We start from the raw sequence: 4,846 nt of genomic DNA on the forward strand, positions 1-4,846 counted from the left end.
AAAAAGCACAAGTTCTTGATTGACATTTACAACTTACTGGCATTCATACCTGCACATTCAATGTCAAACTCAGACAACATAAATGAAATTACACCATTAATTTTGTTTTACAACAATCCAACAGATTAATTAATAATACACAGTGAATACAAGGCTGATTAATGTGAAATTAAATTTGACTGAAAATGTAAAATCGAGATGAGAGATAACAAATGGGGGAAGGGCAGAAGGCAAGAAATGCAGCAGCATAGAAGGTGCTCCTCCAGGGAGTGTATTTTACCAACTACAACTGCTAAATATAAACAAACACTCTGACATGACCCTCCGGTTTTAATGTAAACCATACTCCCATACAGTAGGTACCATTTAAATAAGTTAATAGATACAAGCCTTGAGCAAATCCAGCCTCCAGCCGGGCCCCCCGCTTCTTGGAGCTCGGAGAGGGGTTCCCAGTCATTCATTCAACAGGAGGCGGCTCAATTTATTGTAATGGGCACGGAGGGTACAGTGGTCGTATCTCATGTTGAGGAGGAAGCTGTTTCCTCTCATTCAACAGAAGAGGACCTATTTACTAGAGTTCTTTTTTGTGGTGCAGCTGTAGTCTCCCATAGAACCCTGAGGCTCAGGTTCAAATCCCACTGCTCCAGTGTGTGTAATAACATTACTGCCCAAGCCACGTGCCAATTGGCATAGGGATAAGAAAATTAAGGAAGTAAACACGTCAACCTGTTCAATGCTATCTCCAATCATTTCACTTCCTGTCCCATTCGTACTCCAGGGAGCTCAGCCTCTTTATACGAAGGTTCTTTTTGAGAAGTTTAATCGGGCATTTTTGCACAAGTCAAGTTAAGAAAGCCGTGATGTCTCGCAAGACTGCGCGGAAGACAACAATTGTAATTCTCGGCGGGGAGGCTGAATTATGAATTCGCTAATAGCCTCACCTAAGCGATGGTGGAGCCCACGCCATCGCCTGTCTCTGTGGCGCAATTGGTCAGCGCGTTCGGCTGTTAACCGAAAGGTTGGTGGTTCGAGCCCACCCAGGGGCGGTGTGTTCGCTTTTCTTCCTTGGCTTCGAAGATGAACGCTTTTAATGGGGTCAGGAAAATGTTCCCCAAACGGAAATCCTCTCCACAAAGGGGTTTCTGAATTGAATTAATGTCTAACGTAAGGGACTGTGGATTCTGAGAAGCCGAGACAAAAAGAGAAACTCGGCAGGTTTGACAGTACCTGTCGGAGAAAACAGAATTTTGAAATGTTGTCTCTGATTCTCTTTCCACAGATGTTGCCTGACCTGCTGAGTTCCTCCTGCAATTTCTAGTTTTGTTCTTAACGGAAAGTTCATTTCACCTTTTGGGATGAAACACCTAGACTCGCCATGTGCAGATATTTAACCCTTTCGAATCACTGTGAAGTGATTGGATTCAAACAAACTCTGCGATGATTCACTCTTTCTCAGCTCCACAGGCAGACAGACCTGGGAAGTGAAGTTGTCAGTGTGGTTCTGTATTCGTGGGCCGAGTGGTTAATGCGATGGACTTGAAATCCATTGCGGTTTCCCCACGCAGGTGTGAACCCTGTCGAGTACAAAATGAGAAATGTCGTCGAAAAGAAAGGGAGCTTGCTCCCCGGCTTCTTCTTTAAGATTCAAATCAGTGGAGGGGGAAAAGTATTTCACTCACATTGGGACTGGTGGGAATCTGCAACCCACTGCCTGTTCGGGTGGAACAAGCAGACACCCGCACAGCTTCGTTGGAGGCTGTGAGCAAAGTGTTTGGAAATGAGATTAGAACAGTGAGAGGCTTGAAATCGTGATCGAAATGAAGCAGGCACCTGAGGACAAGGATGTTTCCTTTGCCAGTGAAAGATACTGCTTCACAAAGTTGGGCCTGTGGAAAGGAAGCAGTGACGATGATTATCTTTGGTTGTTCACCTTCTGAGTGTTCCCATTGCTGCGCATGCCCGTGTTAACGTCAGAACTCTGCAGCATGGTGGCGTCAGGTACGCACAGGGCCGGGGCGCAATGGATGACGCATCTGACTCCACCGACCTGTTTGAAATGCAGCTCACAGTTTCTTCACACACCCCAATTAATCTTTCTCATTGTCCTGAAGCCGGCATACGGTTTGAATTCCCGATCTGCGGGAATGGGAATCTTTTCACTGTCTCGCGTCAGTCAATGTCCCTGAGAACATCGGAGTCAAGTCACAGCGCTGGAGTTGAGGGGAAGCTGAAATAGCCCCACACGCTGCTCACGGGCACATTTTACTTTCCCCAACTCACCGCTTCAACCACTGCGGCTCCTGGGAGCGGAAAGGAAACAATCACCAAAACCCAGTCTGAGCTTTGTGAATCTTCAGAAAATCAGCAAACGTTCATCTCTTCGGATTTTCTATCCTGGGCTGAGAGGGATTGGTTTTGTCACTCTTTTGTAGGATATTGCAAGTGGATGTTTTGCAGAAAAGCACCACAATGCAATCTGATTAATCAGGACCTGGATGTTTTCGGTCTTTGAATGTAAGTGTTGTGCTCCAGAACTTTGTTGTTCACAGTTTATAATACTTATCTTCCCAGTCCCCTGTATCACTTGTCGAAAATGTTTAATTTCCGTTTTGTAATCCTTTCACTGTCTGCTAATGAGGACAGCGTTTCCGTGTTTTACCTAAATTATCTTGACCTTGCATACCTCAAGCCTCAAGCTAATTTGACGAGAAAGCTTTTCCAGTTCAAAAGCCAACTGTTAATGATGGTTCTGTTTCTTGTCACGTAACCAATTTCAGATCGATGTTTTAAGTATCCCTTTTGTTCCTTCAGATCCAGGTTTCGCTCACAGGGCGAGAACAGAACTGTCACCAAATACATTTACCAATCTACGTTCATCCTATCGATTGTATTAGCATCATCAACACTTCTCATCAAAATAACTCGAGGGATTTTCATCACAATTTTCTGTGAACAGTTCTACATTAGCTTTGCTGAATGAACCCCAAATTTCTTATTTTCGGCCCTGATTATTAATCTCTCTGTGCATGGGAATGGATCCTTCCCACCCGCTCTATCTCTCATCAATGTGTGCAGTTCAATTCGATCTCCCATCAGCCTCCTCTGTCCTGATCAAATCCAGGGGAACAGGATACGTTGGGGCTATGGCGCAGACAGGACAAGCCCAATACTCACCTTTCCTGTTAGAACCATTCCATGAGACATTTTAGATCACAACCTTGGGCGATCGTTGTGGCCGAACACTTATGGTGTCGGCGTAGAGATCCTTTGGGGCTCCCCCACTCAAGGTGGTAACCTGCTAACTATGTTTTCTTCGCTGACGATTTTAAATGACTTCCTTTTGGTTGTATTATCGCCCAAACTTCACAAAACCCGTCCCAATAAAGTCCCGTTTTCTCATGTCTGGGAATTGATTGCCATGCAGGAACCTCGGGTTCTGAACAAACAACGTTACAGCCTCACAACGTCAGCTCTGTTTACCTTTCACCAGATGCTGCTCGACCTGTTGTCTTTCTGCAGTATTCTCTGTGTTTATTAGGCACAAGTGCTGCTTTTCATTCAAGAACTTCAATCCCTGTCCTCTGGTAACTGACTCTGGTCAGTGGCAATTGATTCTTCTGATCATTAATCTGCCCATTCCCATCTTCTCCCATCTCCCATCATTACCAACAGCCCCAGGAAATCTCCAGTTAACCTTCTTTGCTCCAAAGCGAACATTCCCAACCTTGGGAATGTCTCCCCAAAATGGAAATTCCTCATCCCTGGACATGACGCAAGGCGTACAATTGGGAAGAGATTTTGGCAAAATATTGTCAGTTAGGAAATGGAAAAATGTCCATGAAGCAAAACAGAAATCCCAGTCTCCAGCTTTGTGAATCTTTAGAAACTCTTTGGGAAGCGTATTTGGAGGAGAATGAAAGATGAACTGTCCGACTGAGTAGAGACAGTCCAGACACCGTCCCCTTGTTGAAGAGGCCGGGAGATTGACTCTGATGTTCTCGGGACATGAACTGATCTGAGACATTGAAAGAATTGTCGTTCCTGCACATCAGGAATTCAAACACCTTCTCGCCTCCGAGCCAATGAGAGAACTCGGGAACAGGCAAAACACTGAAAGGCTCGAAGGGCGACGGCCCGGAATAAGAAAGCTCGTTCCTCGTGACATGGATGTGTCTCCAGCCTGTCCCCGGTGTCTTCACAATAAATCTCCCAGGCTTTATTATGGAAAAGTAAAACTGATAGACGACAATTGTAATTCGAGGCGGGGAGGCTGAATTATGAATTCACTAATAGCCTCCCCTAAGCGATGGCGCAGCCCATATCATCGCCTGTCTCTGTGGCGCAATTGGTCAGCGCGTTCGGCTGTTAACTGAAAGGTTGGTGGTTCGAGCCCACCCAGAGGCGATGAGCTTCTGGTTACCTGTCTCTTCAACGCGCCACCCTGTTTCCGAGTCAACATCTCTGTCTCAGGCATGCAGCAGTGTTCCAGCAAAACTCAGCTCCAGATGGAAGACCAACGTCTCACTTTCCATTTGGAATCCTACAGCCCTCCAGTCTTCAAGATCGAGTTCAATATTATTTGGACCCGAACTCCCGCATGCCCTTGACCCCTACCACACCCACACGAGGCCGTGTTATCACATCGTCTGCTGTTACACACGACTTATTGTTAGCCAGGAATAGTCTCCATGAACAGTTAGTCACCCTCCGACTCAGATCGTTATTCACTCCTTTGTCTCTCCAATATTCTCACTCTGAACTCGTGGCAAAGAGAGCAATGTCGATTGATATCCCTGAGCCAGCTGTTTGTCCCATCTCCAGGAACAGGGCTCTCTCCACTGGCGGA

General features: G+C 46.0%; 2 non-coding genes across 2 annotated transcripts; both read left to right on the top strand.

Moving 5' to 3' along the window:
* The first annotated feature begins 972 nt into the window (after nt 1–972).
* Nucleotides 973–1,046, top strand: trnan-guu (transfer RNA asparagine (anticodon GUU)). Its single transcript has one exon. It is a non-coding gene; the product is annotated as a tRNA-Asn (tRNA).
* A 3,284-nt stretch (nt 1,047–4,330) lies between these two features.
* trnan-guu (transfer RNA asparagine (anticodon GUU)) lies at nt 4,331–4,404 on the top strand. Its single transcript has one exon. It is a non-coding gene; the product is annotated as a tRNA-Asn (tRNA).
* The last annotated feature ends 442 nt before the right edge of the window (nt 4,405–4,846 follow it).

The sequence above is a fragment of the Chiloscyllium plagiosum genome, unplaced genomic scaffold, assembly GCF_037043375.1.
Source record: "Chiloscyllium plagiosum isolate Xiang-an unplaced genomic scaffold, Cpla_swu_hap1 HiC_scaffold_27, whole genome shotgun sequence".
In the NCBI taxonomy this organism is placed as follows: domain Eukaryota; kingdom Metazoa; phylum Chordata; class Chondrichthyes; order Orectolobiformes; family Hemiscylliidae; genus Chiloscyllium; species Chiloscyllium plagiosum.